The following is a 20757-nucleotide window of genomic DNA, read 5'->3' on the forward strand; positions in this document are numbered from 1 at the left end:
TATATTGATAACAATGACACTTATCTTACTCAATTCCACATAATAATAATCATTCAATTGCTATCTAATACTAATTCTCGTATATAGTGACATTATATTGAGTAGTATATACTATTAAACTATTCATTATTGAAGTATAAACATGTTCTCGTGCCAAATCGCGGAAACCGTGCGAAATTCATTCACTAACCGGCAACGACATTTACAAACATGGCGTCCGTAACGGAAAAAATAGATGGTCAGGATGTGTAAGCTGTTAGTTTACAAAATATTGCTTAGGGTGGCTGTACGATGATAAACTACTGTAGCGCTGACGTAACTGCTGATTTCCTTGCCGGTTCTTCTCTGTAGATTCTACGTTCAAACAAATCGTAAGGCTCAATTAAAACTATGCTCAGGTTATTTTAAGAGCTCCCTAAAGAATAAAATATGTACTTATTGGTTGTTAATTAATGATATGGTCTAATATATAATGGTCTAAAATAGTCTTATGTATTTAATTATATATATTTATTTTTATTTATTTAATGCTTATTAGTACGTCCATCGTATAATATTCCTCATCCAAAAAAATCATTATCGCATAACGTAATCGGCTAAGACTCGCATGTCTACCAACTAATGTGTAATTACACGACAATCTATTTTTTCTCAATGAAGACAGCGGTAACTGACACTGGCCGGTAGGAATGTCTTACAACGTTAGCGCACGAGTAAGAAAAAAGTTGAGATTCTTTTTCGCGCTGACGCTTCCGCCATGTTGTTCGCGTGATGAAAATGATGTATTGGTCAAACGACTTTCTTTCACTTTCGTTAGAGAAAAAAAAAACGGTTTTCTTCAATGATTCCGCTCTTCCTTGTTCATTCATGTTTGTTATCATATTATGCTATTGTAGTTAAGTAATTGTAATATATATTTGTATTCATTTTCGCGATTGATATTGTATTTTAAATAGTATTCTTGTGATACTTGACAATTTTACAATGATAATGCTGAAGTTATTTTTTCACTGCACAGAGTAATGCTCTGTTCGGAATAATTTGTCAACATATTTAACCATTTTTAATAGAAGTTGTACCGTTGTATTTGTTGATGTTTATAATAAAATAATTATTAATGTCCCGCACTAAATCTTTATAATATCCAAGATTTATAAACTGTCTATACATCACATCTATCGTATTTGGCTACAATATTTGTATGCGGCGATATCAGCTCTTCTTACCCGTGTCAATATTGTTAGACGGGCCATTGACCTCTGACTGCATCGTACATGATGAGAATATCGTATCTTACGTGTTAAGACTCTATTTAGAAGTCGAATGTCTTATCATCTTATGCATATATAAATATCTCACTACGATAGAAGTCATAAATAGTCGCATCCATACATTTCTTACGTCAATGTTGCGTTTGAATACGGAGTTGTTAAAAAATTCAAAATTAGAACATAATCGAATTCGAAACGGATAAAATTACATAATATTTTTAATTTGTCTAAAAAGTATTTGTTGTTATTTCATCGACTTGATTTTTTCTTTATCTTGAATTCTAGATCTTCATTATGATCAGTTGTAACACCATCGGAGAAGACAACCAATCTAGGAATGCGTTGGTAGATGTGCGACAAAACTCTCACGGTTTCAGTTTCTGAAGTGGGGAAGTTCTGTATAGTCTACCGGAAAAACGAGACATTGTTTTCAAAAGTTTAAGAAAAAAAGAACAATTAATTAACACTCTGTTTAAATATTACTGTTACGTTACGTTTACGTTCTTGGTAATAGAACAATCAAAAAAATATATATTTAAATATACGAATATTAAATACATAAATTTGGTAATAAAAAATTCGGAAACAATTTGATCGTTAGTTTTACAACACGACCGAACGTCGAAATTTTAACTATTTAATTTTTAAATATTTAAATAGGACAAAAAAAAAATTGACATAATATAAATACTCGGATAAAAATTTTTTTAAGCTCTAATTATTCCACGTCGTGCCCTTGACATACATTTTCCATACATTTTCCATGACATACAGATGACAGAAGACGACTCTAAGCTCATATTTAGGTAAATAGTAAAGCCATTATAAAAACATAATTGCCGAAACTTAGATCTGAATATTTCATTAAAATATTACTAAATAATTTTATTATTCTAATCTTAAGCCATCTAAATTATTTTAACTTGAGAAATAACTTACGCTTAAGTAATTTCTTAAGTAATTGAACGGTTCAAGAAGGAGGTTAGTTGCAACCGCTTGACATTCAGAAATTATAATATGTTTCGTAAGTCAGATGAGATGAATTTAAAAAATTAACAATTTTTCCGCATGGACCTTGATACAGCTACACGCAGCAATGAACAGAGCTTGGAATTAAATATATTAGAAGTGACACGACTTAATATAAAAAATAGTCGTATAATGCTAATATATGTAATTAATATTGTTAAAAAAATTTAATGAACCATAATATAATGAATTATTTTATTTTTAAATCTATTGATATCTAGGTAACAAATTACATATTATGTAAAATTTGTTTATACATACTATAGCGACCCACCGTACTTCCACCGGACCCGCCGGACTTCGTACAGGTGCAACTTATTACTAAAGAAAGAAAATATTCATATCCATACAGCACGCAGGCATAATGTAGCTTTCTACCAGTGAAAATACTTTTTTTAGTTTTGGTTCTATAATTAGTTCCGAAGATTACCCCATACATAAAAATAAACAAATTTTACCTATTCGGAATTATACTACAGATTTAATTTAGTTGCGTAGTCGTCGTGATTGAATTTAGTACTATTTTAATAATAATAAAAAAAAACTTTAACGATCAGTGCAGCACATTCTAGAACAACTTTCCCACTTATCAAATCTTACCACTTAGAGGTAATCTTTAAATATTGTACAAAAACATACTTTAAATTACCTACTATAAATATAATTAATACAAAAACGATTACTATCATGCGATCAGTACTGTTAACTGAGATCGCTAAGTTATGAAGCCACATCCAGTTTCTGTAACTCTAAATGTTTCTAGCGGAGGCAGTATAGCACATCGCAATCAAACCATTTTAATTATAATTTAAACGTTTCACAAGTAATCTATTACGCTATGGTTGTAATGTGGAGTACATTCACACGTAAATGAGCTCTGATTAGTATGAAAATAACTATGTCATCAGTCACGAAAAGAACACGGCTAACAGGGATACTAACACTTTAATTCCCATTTTGGTGGTGTTGACGGAATGGGCGATATATGTATCATGGTATCAACTGATACATATCATTATTTCTTATTCAATTTATGAATGAAAATATTGGCGTTAAAAATAATTTATTTATTAAAAATGACATAGTTCATTTGTATTTAGATTGATATTAGATATAAACATAATGTTAACAAACCTCATTAGTACTAACCGTGAAATATTAAAAAAACGAAACTAAGCAAAAAAGAGTTTCTATATGTTTTTAAAGTTACGTTAAAATACTGAACAAACAATTTTTTATACCACATTTATTGATTAGGGTCATTATATAATTTCCAAATAATATATTACAAACGTTCGTTTAAATTCTAGACATCTCTTGTTATTTTGCCCGTTGTTTAAATTCGTCGAAACGATTTACATGTTAATAACGTCGATAAACGCGTTTCGTTGATTAACATTCAAATTGGAGACGAAACCGTAAGATAACATTTGGAAAGGTATATTATTGTGACAACTCACAGAGTTGCATTGATAGCAATTTCCTAATGACGTTTTCTAACCGAACAATATATAATCTCGCTAAATCAGAGAATCACTACATAGTAAAAAAATAAAGTTGCTTCCCGCTGTCTGACTGTCCCTGTGTATGCTTAGATCTTAAAAATTATGCAACGGATTTTGATGCGGTTTTTTTAATAGATAAAGATATTCGAAAAGAAGTTTTTGATTTATAATACTTATCAGTTTCTAATTTGATGTCCTAAATGAACACGTTTCTTTGCGCTTACATTGTAAACGTTGGTATATGTCTATCTCTTATGGATACCCCACATAACCAGTTTTTATCCTTTATTTTTTACGAGAAATAATGGCTTATTTACGAAGCGATTTCAAGCAATACAGCATACAACATATCAAATTAATTCCCTTAAATAAATTGTGCATTTCATGTAGACAATATGGCCCTTAACGACATGTATTTTAATTAAATATTTTCGAAGATATTACAGATTTAAAATACAGGACATAGCGGTTTGTATTGTCTAATGACAAAAAGCTTTGACCGCTGTGTCTAAAGATATTCTGTTGTATATTTAGTATCAGTATTGCACCCATCTGAAGCCGGGTCGGGTTGCTAGTATTAAATATAAATTGAACATTCTCTGATTACACGATCAAAAGGCTGGGCTATTAAGTTCTTTTGTCAAGATTGTCCTCACGAGCAGCCGGGAGTTTTGATGTTGGCAAAGTTTACACTCCAGTGTGTCGGATGAAATCTTTACTTTACCCTGTTTCAAATCTTTATTTAGTTTATCGACGCCTCTTACAATTATTTTTCAAATGACATTTGTAACTACAAATTTGGGACAAAACGTTTTAGCTCCTAAAAATTGGTGGCGCCTTGGTGAGATGTAAGGAATGGATACCATCAAAGTCAAAGTCTATGGACGGTGGTGACTTACCACCAGGTGAACCATTTGCCTGTCCCCTATCTATTAAATTCAACAAGCAACTCAACAGTTACTCTTTCATTATAACATCAACATATGTATATTTATCGCATACATTTTTATACCTTGTATTAAGATCAACGAATACCTACTCATTCCACATAATTTATCACCTCTATAATCTCACATAGAATAACAATGAGTATTTTCTATTAATGATTTTTAAACTTAAGCTTTAAATGTTATAAGTGTAAAAAAAAATATAAGTATTATGCGTACGTTTCTGCTTAACAAATACCTTTTAATAGTGGCCATTGATTTACTATGAAGCTACGTAGGTACTTATATGTTTACAGACCTTCTAAGAATCCCGATTCGTTGTATGTTCATTGACCTTATTTAAATATCAACGTATGTAAACACGAATATGTGATATAATGATGTATATGTCAAAATCAAAACTTTAAACCAGATGGTAATACCCCATCAGAGCCACCATACCGGAACCCACTTCTCTCGCCATGTCGCATGTCGTCGCGAAAGCGGCCGGATGGCTACGCGTACGCATCCCGCGCGTTGCGCATGCGTAATGACCTGTCAAACTTTTCTCCGGAGGTATTTTCGATCAGTCATCTCAGTGACGTAGTTATTGTTGTGGTCTCTGAATCATTTTGGCCCGTTTGGGGACAATTGTATTATTAAAGGTCATATTAGGGCAATGATTGTTGAAATATTTAACACCTTATTAAGCAAGAAAAAAGACGTTTTTTCTTGCTTAATAAGGTGGTGGAGCTGCTTGCTCAGGTCAGGGTATTTTGTTTTTCGAATCGGTGGTAGTGTTGAATTTGACAATCAATTATAGTAAATAATTTTATTTCTTCTAATTATATTAAATAATTTTTAAATGTATATATTGGTAAGTTTTGTATTCATTGAAATGGATTTTCAAATAAAAACAGCTTTTGAAACAGAAATATTAAGTAAACCTTTATTTTTTTAATTCACACTTCATATTAGTATTATCTACTAAGTATAGATCTGTTCACTAACAAAGTCGCGCCACTCCTTGTTGAAATATTATTGGCGTGCGTGAGACGACTAAGAGGAAAAAAAGCATAAAATACAAATTAGACCGAATAAATTAAGTGTATTTTATTTAAAAATAATTAAGTCAACTTGAAGGGTTGCGCCTTCATAAGTAAATCGGCTTGAAAATTTGAATTTTCACAATAACTAAGACAATTCAGAGTTTTTATAGGTGACACATTCGTAGTAGATATAATATAATAATAGAGGAGTTATATATATAGTATACTATTATATATTACTAAATATACAGTATATATTCAAATCAATACTTAGAAAACTATTACTTTACAAACTCCTAACACGTGAAATGGCGACAAGAATGCTGGCAACATTTCCTTGTTGACCCGTATTTATTAATGATTTCAGCAAAAATTAAAGACATGCTATTATTATAGTTATTATTGGTCGTCATAATTTCTTTGTAATTACGTCTGGATTTTGATACTAGAAAATTAAAGTTGACAATTTGAGTTGACAATTCATTGAGTAGTAGCAATTAGTTTATTTCAAAACCTTTATTAAACAGTTCCATTAATAATAACTTACATATAGGAGTTGAAGAGCAATTACCAAAAATGTAATTCAGTGTTTTAGACTAGATGTTTTGATTTCTTTGCTAAACGCGAAATCTTCGACTCACATGATGTTTTTAACGGGCGATATTTAATTATTTTTCGTTTAAATGAATTATCAAAAATCTACGACCAGTCGTAATTGAATATGTCTAATATCTCAGAACAGCTGACTTGTATTCAAATTTACTAGGTATTTTTTGCTATTAAAATTTTTAAGCTAAAAAATTAAAGTAATAAAATTTAATTCTAACCGATATCGATGATATCGTTAACGTTTTAATTAGAAATAATTTATTGTACGAGTAATTCGTGTTTAAGCCATAAACTATATATGGATATACTATAAAAAAAAAAAACTTATGACAAATTTACAGATTATAAAACGTATACAAATTATTAATTTCGCGCTAAAAGATGATTAGATGAGATTAAGCAATCTATTAACAAATAACAAGATTTATTGCTTGCATATAAGTAATTATTGTTAACTGGAAAAAAATCGGCTTAATATTCAAAATCGCGAATCTGTATTGGTGACATTTACAGGTGCTAATTTATAATTTGCATTTTTTTGTCTGTATTTATTCAAAATAATATGTTAAAGAGTTAAAATGTTAATCTTTTATTATATATAGTGCATATTTATAGAATAAAGGTAATTTTAATAGCGGTCAATGGCATCTGGCTGTGTGTGAATGTGTCACTTTTGCTAAAAGGTATTAAAATGCCTACGTGTTGTCAGCTGTGGTATTTATTTTGCTAATTATTATTGCGAGTTAATTTAAAAATTATGTCCTATGCATTATTAAAACAAGAGCTCTTTAATGATATTAATAATTTGTTAAGGCTTCAAATCGCTCTTTTTATGACGAGACGTGAAGTTAAAAAGTATAGCTTTTGACTTAGTCGTGTTAATTGGCTTAAGTGTTATTAGCTTAATATAGATTGTGTACAACAATTTTGCACTTTTGTCTCATGCAATTAATAAAAAGAGACAGAGAGAGAGAGAGAGAGAGAGAGAGGGAATTGCAGTAACATTGATCATTACATTTTAGTTATAACAATGTCTTAAATTAATTAGTCACTGTTAGTGAAACGATTTGTTTAGGTAAACCAAGGTAATTACAAGAAATAGATGTTACTTATACTGTCGCTCCCGGCTTCGCTCATCAGGTGTTAGGCACAAAAAAGTAGCCCATGGTCCTCCTTGGGTTCGGACTTGCTTCATATTTTCATCTAATTCAATTCAGTGGTTTGGTGTGAAACAGCAACAGAGATACAGACAGAGTTACTTTCGCATTTATAATATTAGATCTGTATAGATGGATCAACTGAATATAAATTTCAGGGAATTAGACTTATACCACTAGAACTCGGAATAAAACACACACACACAGACAATTACAGAAATCGTAATCAACTAGATGATAGTTTTAAATGCTGTTATTGTTTAATAAAATGTATTTATTTCGTACAATTGTTAGAGAAGTGCAGTTTATTTTTTTTCTTTCTCGTTCTCTGTGTATTAAAAGTAATAACAATTGCCTACCTCTGTTATATGTTCTGAATAAATAAATGAAATTTAATAATTGACGATTTACTATTTCAGTGTTGATTGCGTTGAGCATACGCCCTTATATTCAACATTACACTGAATTAAGATACAAAATTTGTAACGTAATTATAGATTCTTTGGCGTTAAAATGGCACATCCATCGCATTTTGCAATTTTTGTAATTCTTTATTTTATACGAATGCTATTATATTTCAACTAATTAGACGACATATGCGGTAGATCTTAAAACCGATCGATTTGCATTACAATAGAGTTGCGCAAGCGCATTATTAACATTCCTCTCTGACAGGTCCATTACTTAAGTGACTTTCTATCATCGCTTATCTACTGATTTCGTAATGATTTCTTCGGAGATCCTTTGATTATTATTACTCATTAGATTTGCAAAGGGTTCTTAGAAAAAACATTTGACTCATTTCTAATAGTCGATATCAGTAGGTATTATAGAATTGTTGAAGCCAAATATTCTTCTAGAGAAGTAACCGTCAATTAATTATATTAGATTTTTCTACACGGTCTGGGATGGATGATCTTAGGAAATTATTATTATAAGTATAGATAACATTAAGTGCTTAAATATACATACAAATATGATTCAACGGGGGAATGCTGCTAGCATTCTTGCCACCATTCCACGCGATCAAGATTCATATAACCTAATTAAATTTGAAAATAAGTAGTAAGGATCTCATATAAATCTATCCCACCGCCAAATAGTAAACTTAGTATTGTTGTGGTCCGGTTTGAGTCGATAGGGATAAAAAATAGGATAGAGCCATATCATCTTATTTTCCAATATTGGTTGCTCATTGGTTATAAAGTGTGGGACGATTAATGTTTACCATCAGCTGGTCCATTTGCGAGTCTTGGTTATACCTATTAATCTCATCCTACTGGTATTTTTCTACTGTAATGTTTGATATGTATGCAAGTACCTTTAAAGTCAGGCACAGTGCCATACAACCCTTTGCGCTCGAAGGTCAGACTGAAATTGCTTATTCCACGTTCATGTAATGAATTCTTATATTTATAACTTAGACTAGAATAACACAAAGACGCAATAAAAGATCACATACATATTCAAGCACGGCCCGCTCGTCACCTCTGACTCCACATCCGTCGCGTACGTCCGAGGAACGTTGAAAAATAACTGATAATAAATGTAATATAAAATGTATCTAGAGGAAAAATACATTTGATGACAATGCCAGATTGTTTATCGAACTTTGCCCGCAAAATAAACTATTATTCGTATTCGTATTCGTTACTAAGCACAACGTATAACATTGGCTATGGTTTTTTTTTCATATTGATGATCTCGTAGACAATTTTGGACAATGCGGTTCTCAAAGGACTGCTAACTGCACAGAACATCTGACACTCCATATTGGCACTATCATATTGGCACTACTTATTCCATCACCCTCTAATCAAACGCGGCGAAGTCGACTGTAAAGAGTTTGGTTGCAGGACTTATGTGCTGTCAAGTCAAGTCAAGCGCTGCTAACCTCCCAGAGTTCGGGCTACTATTTAGAATTTTTCAATGGACAAACCCAATACTTTTGTATGGGCTCGTCCTTTAAATTATTTTTTTGAGCCCCCGGGGACTTAAGCTTAATAAACGAGCCACTGACGATATGAAAAATGAGCAAAATATAAATTAATTAAAGAGTTTGTAGCGTTGCAGGACGGATAAAAAAAAAATGTTTACGAAGATACATAATAAAATCACGTTTGAACAAAGTGTACAAAATTTATGATTCAACATATTGTCTATGAATAATTATCTATATTTCGTTCATTAATAGAATATTATATCTCTTAGATAAATAGCACATAGATACGAAGTACCAAAAACATATTTATGAAGAAATAAATAAATAAATATTGGACATCACATACTCTGATCCCAATGTAAGTAGCTAAAGCACTTGTGTTATGGAAAATGAAAAGTTACGATGGTACCACAAAAACTCAGATCCTAGACATCATAGAAAACTAATGAACTTTTTCTACATCGACTCGACCAGGAAACGAACCCGGGACCTCGGAGTGGCGTAACCATGAAAACCGGTGTTCACACTACTCGACCACGGAGGTCGTCAAATTATATTTATAGTTAAAATTAAGGTATTTTTTTAATAATTAACGGTATCAAGGCGAAGGGAAAGTAAGTCGATTGCCAAAACATGAAGATTGACCGATAACCGATAATACCAAATAGCCGCTTGTATCTTCGATATTTATGAAAATTTTAAATTGATTAAGTAAATGACGTAAACAACCTTTGCATATTTATAGGATCTCGACCCGTATCGTCCTAACCTTTGACGTTGATTTCCGTTGTTGACTGCAATAGTTAGTGTAAAAAAAAATCCGTAACAGAACATACTGATGGTATGTCTTGGTAGGTACTCTAAGTATCAATAATTTGTATTGCTCTTCAACTTGCCTTGTCATAATTATTTATTAAAACAAATGACAAATGGCTTGACAAAGTCCATACTGTTTGTCGATTTCGTTCCTAGAAAATGCCAAAAATTTATATACAATTCCACGCGTTCATGGTTTGTTGTGTAGGTATTTTTGTTTCAAGTTTTTTATGTAAAAAAAATCTCATGTAAATAATCGTGATATTATAAATGTATAGAAACTATGTTCATATTCCCACGTGATTAACAATTGTCGTGTTAAATAATTTAAACGAAAGCGAAGGTCGAAGTTGATTCGAGAATTCTCGAATGCACTTCGTCTAGCCTGTTTAGTGGATTCATAGACTGGCACAGTGGAGTCAAGTCTCGTTTATTCTAGATTATAAAAACATTGCCATAATAATTTTATTTCTTTTAGGCTGCCTAACCAAATCCTATCCGCTATCAAAAGAAATATTATCAAAATATAGTGTATAGTATTAAACCGAACATATCGAAATGATCGAACATTCGTTCAAATATTCGTTCTATCTGGATTAAAAGAAATGTCATTTAAGTTATGAAGTATTGTGCGACCTCATTAGCAGAGTTTTGAAGCAGGTAAAGTCATCCTTCGTCAAAACTCCTTCCGGTTTTGATTTGCTTTTACATCAGATTATTAGAATCAACGACATAAGTAGGTACATTTAAATTCTTATATGTCCTGCGTCCAAAATCGGTCAGGAGAGTATTGTTATTTCACAATTATAACAAAAAAATATACGATATTGTTAAATATTAACAAGTCAAGTTAAGATATTTCTTTAGACCTAATTCCAGTCACAATTTCCGCTATGACTTTTTCGTTCAGCACGTCTTCTGCCTTCGAGCTCGTCCATCATGCTGAGTTGAAGCCAGCGATATCTGTCGAGTCGGAACAAGAGTCCAAGATACTTAATCTTTCGCCATATTGGCGAATTGAATTGAGCAACAAAATCCGTGATCTATTTTTGTTATATTTCAATTATTATAATATTACGTTCTATATAATTATATAATAACATTTAATTATTAATTAAAACTATTTTATTAATTTAATTAATAGTTATGAAAACAAAATGTAATGATGTAACGCGAAATTTTGAGTATGTAACTATTAAGAACTATACTATTTTATAATTTATTTTATTAATACTATACGATTATATAAGCAATACATGCTTTGTCAATTCAATTAGGGTAATAATGGGTGACGCGTGTATTTAAATGGGTAACGACGGTATAATTATAATTTGTCTCATTTATTTAAAATAAAAGATTTTAAATTGCTGCGTTACGGAAACATTTATTATCTACGTAGATTCATCATTCTTTATTATATTATTATAATTATTTATCTGTGTATTATTTTCTTATTCATTTATTTGCTGGATTTAAGGCGGAATGGGTTATTTTTTTTTTGTAATTGATATTGTGATTTAATTCTTAAGTCACCAAACTTCACTTTAACATTTTACTTTCTATCTACACAGACGAGACATCATTAGTCATTAAATGGTCGATAAAGATATCTTTGATTTTTTAATTTTGTCACCTATTACGATTATTTTATTAATTCATTATTATTATAGCGAGTAATTTAAGTCACTTTGGACCTAAGATGTGACAGTCTTTAAAAATCAGATTTTTAGTTTGAGGATAAATGATAAATACACTAATAAGTATACAAAAAGTATTTTCATGTTCCGTTCTTTGATTCTTATCACCACAGATAACAATGATAAATATTAATCTTTTCATCGTTACTAATTTATTATCTTTACCCAAATAAAAAAAAACAGTCTGCAAAAATTAATCTTTGACTTATTTATATTTTTTTGAACTGAATATATTGTCACTGACCCGGTGACTTTGATATTAACGCAATTACAGTAAAAAACAGTATTATTAACCGAATGAATACAATTATTAATTAATAATATATTGTACTTAGGTAATATTTATTCAAGGGAAATTTAAATCCAAATGTATTAGAATTATAAATTTAGATTTTTTAAAAAAATTAAAAATATTTATTTTTTTTTCTCCTCAAAGGAGAGGAGGCCTTTATTCCAGCAGTGGGACATTTACGGGCTGCTAATGCTAAAAAAAAAAAATTTTTTTTTAAATCCTACGTAAAATTATACTAATAATTACTAATAAATATATTAAACATTTATTATGTATATTCTAATAGATATATATACATTCTAATGTTATAACAAATGATAATAAATTTTGTTAAAGTCTTATATGTTATTAAATAATAACCTTTTCAAATAGTAATTAAAAATTATCATTCAATCATTAAAAAAACTTCATTCACATCGAGCGAAACTAGCGGTTCCTGCCAGTCAAATATGTTTTTAAACAATAATTATTTGACACGAAACTTCCTGTAATAAATTCTCTTACATATGACAACAAGTAAAACCAACATATATAATAATATACAATAACATAGGTAATGTTTACAATTGACCACATTCTGAGCGGAGATTCCCACGATGTCGTTTACCGGATTATGTGAGATGATTCTTATTAGGGTTGACAATTTCCTTCTAAACTATTACTTATCTTAACTTTTTAAATAATTTGTAAAAAAAAAACCAAATTACCAAACTCACCTCGACAACTGCGATAAGGAATGAGCTATTAACGAGCAAGCTCTCTGCCTACCTTATTCATAAAAAATAAGTTTTTACTTTTTTAATATTTAAAATGATAAATATCTATACGTGCATCACATGCAATGACTTAAAAACGTAAATTAATAATGTTATAGTTTAATACAGTGGATATAACAAAAATATACAGATCTTTTTTTTTAAAGGTAAGTTTTAATTAAATAGTCATATTATAAGATAATTTTTCCTTATCGATGTACAATGTATGTTGATGATAAAATATAGAACAAGATATATACCTATAGATATAGAATTACTTCGGCGTGACAACCCTACAGTAATGCATAATCAAATCTCAACGTAGACAAGAACACCTGAACCACGAGCTCAGTAATTTATGAGAAAATGAGATATTATCACATCTCTTCGCTCATACTAAGTCTGATCCTGACTGTCCCATGCAAAGTTCATAGCACATACTTTATTGGTACATAAATGTGTTGATTCTGATCAAGTTTTTGATACGGATAGCAAACTGTGTCGAAGGTACAAGGCACGTTAAGGCAAGGTAGGCAACTTAGGTTTCTTATTTACGTGATTTCCGAGCTGACTATAGAGGCGCTACTAATTGCTTATTAAATTATTTTATTCAGTATCGAAGTATTGCACTTACACATTGCATATGGCCAGACATGGTGATAGCTGATTTTTTTATTTATATGATAGGTGGCAAACGAGCAGGAGGCTTACCTGATGGAAAGTGACTACCACCGCCCATGGCCCGCCGGTAACGCATCTGCTACACCGGGGGGCTTGCAGATGCATTGCCGGCCTTTAAGGAAGGAGGACGCTCTTTTCTTGAAGGTCGTATCGGTTCGGAAAAACCGCCGGCGATTTAGTAGATCTTCACCGAATGAATGACGTAACCCAGGCCATCGAGCTGACATTTTCAGCCTTGATTTACTTTGGGGCGCAAAAATACAACGCAAAAATAAAATTATTTAAAAAATGAAGGATATTCAGGCTGACAGTTAAATTGACGTAGTAGATTGTGCACCTTATGAAGTGAACTTTGGTCATGATATGTATTCGCATTCGTAAATTGTTTCTCATTATTCCTAGAACAAAGTCCAATAAAAAAAAACAAATCATCCGTTTGGTTTTAGTTAATTTTGTTTTAGTGTAACACTGTGGCTACATGCACTATAAATTAAAATTGATTGTATGTAGCTTGTTTCGAATGGAATGGTTACGATGGTTTAAAATTGATTACATTTTTTTTGGGAAAAATTTAGATAATTTATTTTGTCATTCATTTAAACGATATTTGCGATAAAAATCCTTGTAGTGCTTGCTATTTTAGGTTTCAAATTTCGATCATGTAGCTCATACTTATACCGTTCGACGTTCCAATTTTAAAATCAAAATCGATTCGAACAAAGATGGATGACAGTGAAAGCGCGGTCATTGGTCGGCGAGCACGCTGCGTGCGCGCATTGATTCACGCTTACAAACTAACATATACAGTGCTATTATCCCTTATCACTTAATATTAGAGTCGATAGTTGTGTAGCAAATTGTTTTTTATAATTTTTTCGTACACTACCGCTCCGCAGCGCGTGCGAAGACGCATCATAAGATGTAATTGCCCTTTTGTTTATTACTTTACAGTGGTTTAATTGTAGCTTTGTTTCGCTCAGATTTGATGTGATCGTTAATCCGTGTATCTATTTAGCGATCTAAGAAGTAATTTCGATGAAAATATGTGCGTTAGTTCATTGACAAAAAAAACGTAAACGCGTGAGTTAACACGTCAGCTTATGTCCTAACGCAATCTTGTTAATGTAATTATAAGTAGTTTTATTTTCATATAGATTACGTTAAAGTGAAACTTATTGAGAAATTGTTGTGGTAAAATTTCAAGGTCAATTTTGATTGATTTTTTTATATGTAATGTTTTGAGTAAAACGTTTTTTAAGGAAAAGTGACTACTAGTGTGCAGTTTACCTTTTCACATTTCAGAAGACTCCGCAACACCCGCAATTATTCTGAAACCGGTTTTCATCCTCGTTCAATTCATTCAAATTCGGTCATAAGCATTCAGATATACTTCTTTCGTTTAGGATTCACTGAAACAGCTTGTTCATTCACCGTCGTTTTTATTTACAGCTGCAATTCATGAGTCCTGAAATAATTATCGAGGTTGAGAAGTTTCTAGTACCAGCTGTATAAAATAGTCGTTAAAATTGACATACAACGCTTTTATTGTACTTGCAATTATTGTTTGATTGTTTGCAAGCTGAAAAACCTCATAGTTGATTTTTTAAATGTTGAGTCAATTCTGATGACAAAGATTTTTAAGACACACATGACTTGATAACCTCCTCAACGGTAACAGTAGATATAACACAGATACTTTTTTTATACATATACAACCTTTTTCTACTTTTTTAAAGCATTAATTAATATTCTATTTTTACGAAGTTCACGACCAAATAAACTCGCACTAATGGTATGAAGTTTGAACTAAATTCAACGTGAATTATACAAATACGTACATATTTAATCTGTGTAAATTGACAAAGGACTAAACCTCTAATACAAAAAAAAGGTTTCGATCGAAGAGTTTCGTATCTTCTAAGTTATTGTGCTAAGATATATAAAGTAAATAGCTTTGATAATTGTATTGTTTTATATTTTGCACTGATTACGGCTCGTTAACTAATAAACTATCGCTTTCATGTCATAAAGCCAGCTGTCCGTGAACGCTAAGTAAATACGCGTTTAGGTTACGTTAACGTTATTGTTACGATGTGGTTTCCATCTCGGAGCCGCCACCGTGACGCGTCAATAGTAGTTTTTACTGATTATGATATTTTAACGGTAATATTTATGTTGCAAATCGCATAACGTCCATTTGCTTCATGTAATAAGTTTCTCTTTTAAATGGCGAAAAAAGAAAGATCATTATTTAGATATTAGTTCAATAATATTGAATAGAATATTGACTGAAGTCATAATTAATTACAAGGAAAGCATTATTTTGTTACGGATATTTATTAATTTTAGCGTAAAATGAAAACGTCTAAATTAAAAAAAAAAACAAGCGTAAAATGAAACGCGAACTCGTTCTGCAACAATGTGAATAAAAATAAAAAAGTGAAGTTTCCTAAGAATCGTTAGAGAAGTCAAGGTATTAAATTCTTAATTGGTTTCTACATAATATTAATGTTTGAATGTTGCCATAATAAAAAAAACAGCACATATTTGAAACATTTTTGTATTTTATAAAAAATATTAAACATTTATTTTATATGGGTATTTAAAGCTACTTTAATTAATAATATCTATTAATAATATTGTCAAGTCAGGAGCTATGTATAACACTTCTTAATAGGAGTGCTTAGATTTTAGGCAGTAAAGTTATAACTTTAAATGTAGTCTTAAAAAAATCGACACACCAACTACTATGTTTCACAACCACGCGATATCAATTTAGTGCGATTGCGAAACACTCATATTAATAAGGATATAAAATCAATATATAAATCAACAATTATCAAGAGAAAATAATGTATTTTTTTTTTGTATAGGCAAAGGCACCAGTTATTGATCCGATCAAGACGATACAAGCTTTGACTACCAGACGACAGAGTTGGATTGGATTGTTCTAAATTTTATTTTCAATTAATTTTCGATATATGTTCTTGAATATATCTCAGTGGATTGTAATATTTCACAATCGATTCAACTTTGAGTGTATATTACAGAATAGCCCCGTTGACCCAGGCATCTCATTACGAAGTCAGTAACACCTTGGATTACAATTATGTACATTGAATTAACTATTATTATGAGATGTTTATTACAATCGTAACTGTTTATTTGAATAGGTGGATACACGTCGGTGACCTTGTTCGATTGGGCGTTACGCTTTTGGGCGTTAGTAAAAAAATCTTATGGTAGTTAGTACTCGTACTTACATCAGTAACAGAGAGTACTTATGCTTATTACGTTATATAATTGTTTCTTAAATTTTTTGATGCGAATAGATTATACTGTAAATTATGTAATTATTTTTATTTTTCGATTTTCATTACCAAGAAAAAAGGTTTCAATGCACTTCATGTATAAGTGAGCCCTTTTTTTGCGTGACAAATCAGCAAATGGGGCATATGATGTTAAGAATTAGAAACAACTTCTAATACCTATACGAGTACATTGCCGTATACAACTCTGAGATCTATTCCCCTTGCTCTTTATATTACTGACTCACTCGACTTAAACTTAAAAATACACTGTGTTGTTGTTTGAGAACATGTCTTAAATAATATTATGATAAAATATACATCGATAAAATTCGATAAATAACTTCAAGGAAAACTATTGTAAATAAAAACAAAGATAAAAAATATATATGTAGGTACTACAATCCGGTTTTTAGTTAATTGAAGGTTAAGAATATATATGTAAGTATATGTATAATGGTATATCTATATAAATTAATACTGAATATTGTCAATTTAATTAAAGAAATATTTTGTGTGTATTAATTCGCTTTCAAATTTGACCGAACGATATTATTTTTGATTTTCCCTGGCTCGACTTGGTCAGATATATTGATCATTAATATCTAGATTTTTGACCTTTCGCCGGCGGTTTTTTGAACCGATACGACTTCGGAACTCAAAAAAAGAGTCTACACATTTCTTAAAGGTCGGCAACGCACTTGCATGGTATGGTAAGTAAGAACAGTGGTAAAGCTACGTGTTCTATCCACAATTCCATTGTAGCACAATTGTGATAAGTATTTATTTATTGGAAAAATTATTTATTTATTTATTGGAAAAGTTACACCATCAACTTATCACTAAGCACTTAAAATTAATATTTGACTTAGGTAACATACAAAGTGATACGTCTTTAAAGGTGTAAACAAGTATGATTATATTATCTCATATGGTCATGAACTATAATAGAAACTTTATAATCAATTGATAATCTTATCTATCTATATTTTTTGTATCAAATCAATATGATAATGATTGTTGTTAAAAACAAAGCCAAGTTAAACACATCACATACGTTCCCCGATGTCGGGTGGTAAAACTCAAGATCAGAAAGTTGTCGCTGACCACTTGTCTCAGCCGAGGGGTCACTCATTTGAATACAATGAAGAAATGCGCGTGCGCAAGACGCCTACATACGCCGCGCGAAAGAATTTCGATTCGGTTGTATTCGGTTAGGCGACTTTGTTATTCGTTGCTCGTTACTCATTGTATTCATCATAAATAATAACAAGTCAAAGCTAGTTTATATATCTCGGAAGGATATTTGAAAAATGCCTTTAATCTCGTTTTTGTTTAATACTAAATAATATACCGTAACAAAAGAGCACACTCTTTCGAAATTGTAATGAAGTAGTTAGTTTGGCAAGGGGGGGGGGGGCGTTTAAGTACCTAACACTTCCCCTGGCGACACCACGAACGGAACTAGTTATCTATACATACATATAATAAAATTGGAGTGTCTATCGGTAAATGCATATGTATACACGGTACATTTACCAAAATAACATTTCTCACAATTTTTGTCTGACTGTCTGTCTGTTTGTTTCGGCTAATCTCTGGAACGGCTGGACCGATTTTGACGGGACTTTCACTAGCAGATAGGTGATGTAATAAGAAGTACCTTAGACAGTCACGCTGCAATGTCCAAATACTCGCGTCACCGTTACGTCGGGTTCCTCCCACCAACGAATTAATGTCACAAACGCTGCCTAATACAGAATGAATAAGTTATAGTAAAATCTGCGAATCGAACAATAACATATTTGTTAAATTCAAACGCGCATGAAGTCGCAGGTACGGCTAGTTTAATATCGGCTACGTCGTGATTGTAAAATCAAAATCAAAATATACTTTTTTCTAGTAAACTTACCAACCGTTTTAAATCATGTTACAGTATTAAACGAAAGCTACCAGTGTAACTGGTACCACACAAATATATTAATATCGTTTGAAATATTAAAACTTTCACCGTCAAAGTTTGTCTAAGGTGGTAGTCTCTTACACTTATGATATGTTTACCCAATAATGATATTTATCTCCTATATGGTATTTACTAAAACATTACTCTTCTTAGTTAGGCCAAATATATTCTGATGTGAAGAATTGTCTCTGGAGGTAAGATCCACTCGTATACCGTGAAAATGCCTGCAAACGGTATGATGATGTTCCCTACCGCAGTTCTCAATTCCCTTGTATTTGCGTGGCGTGTATACTATACATTTAATTCTGTTCATTTTACTAACGGAAACTCTTAGTTTATATTTATTTAATTTTCGTTTTATTAATAAAAAAAAATCAACAAACATCATTTTCGATATTCATAACTGTCGTATGTCGTGTGCACGCCTAAGCTTCAAATTAAAGTGTGTATCTAACAAGCACAAGTGTGTATGCAGGAGTAAGAGCACTCTCTTCCCTTACTCGTCACCAGAGAGTTTAGACGCATTAACGACGACTTTGCGTGTTTTCCGAAGCATGAGAGAGTAAACATTACCATGTTACAAACTGCGTGCTGTTACTAAAAATCATCTAAAATTACTTATTATAAACTTATTACGCCCTAATCCGGAATTTAAAAACTGGATCTTAAGTTTTATAAGCAAGTTAGTTTAGTTAGGCTATCAATTTGTAGACGTAAATAGAACTTTCAGTATTATCATGTAGCAGGAAAAAAATATTTCATACACGATACGTTTTAAATTCAAGTAATATGTAATGTATGAATTGTTTTCTCAATACGTCGTTCGTAAAGAAAACTACAATCGTATATTTGTACGTAAAATCCTTACCTAACATCGCGTGGGCGTGAGGAGTATCTTAGCCAACGTTTAAATTGTTATTGGATTATCGGCTTTATTGCAAATGAAATAGAGTGTTTCGTTTCAGATGAGTGTGCCCATCTGGAGAGACAAGGACGCAAGAGTGAGAGATTAGAGTATTGATCGGTCTGAAGCCATTTCGTTAATCTTGCAGTCTGCTGGGCGGATTTCATTTGGCTTTCCCCTTGGATGTACTATGTCTAGGTGTGGCGACACATTTATCTCATGACCGTTATATATTTGGCAACTGTTATGAGAACTGCTACATAAATAAAGCAACTAAAATTAAATTTAGTTAAAGTGAAGTTTTCAGTTTTAATACAGTCGATATTTTTACATTTTATAACAATTCTGTAAGAATTATCTTCGTATTGAATTCGTGAAATGTTTTAACCGACTCGCGGTGCTACGCTGTTGTGATGCGTGTACCCTTCGAATGTTATTATTGTCACAGTCAATTTCGTATATCACTAATTAATATCTTACGATCGTTTCATAAAACTACATATAGTAGCAAGATCGTTTTTACAGAATACCACAATACTATTAGAGTTTCACTACATTCATTAAACGAGGTATAAAAACTCGTGTAAATACTCGTAACTCGTACTCGTACTCGTAGCTTTTTATAAATCGAATAATATATTATATAACGATTAATTTTTTATTCATTTTACCTGAAAATAATTGTATTATTACATCACCTTGTAGAATCTTGAAATTTAGCAACAGTACAACCACGCAAGATACCTGAAGGATTACGACATACGAATAAAAAACTTTGACTAGATATGTGCCTGGAGCGTACAAAAACGTGTACGTTGCGTACATCCTGTTCAACAACACAATTATCACGATC

The sequence above is a fragment of the Vanessa atalanta genome, chromosome 24 (genome assembly GCF_905147765.1).
Source record: "Vanessa atalanta chromosome 24, ilVanAtal1.2, whole genome shotgun sequence".
NCBI lineage: Eukaryota > Metazoa > Arthropoda > Insecta > Lepidoptera > Nymphalidae > Vanessa > Vanessa atalanta.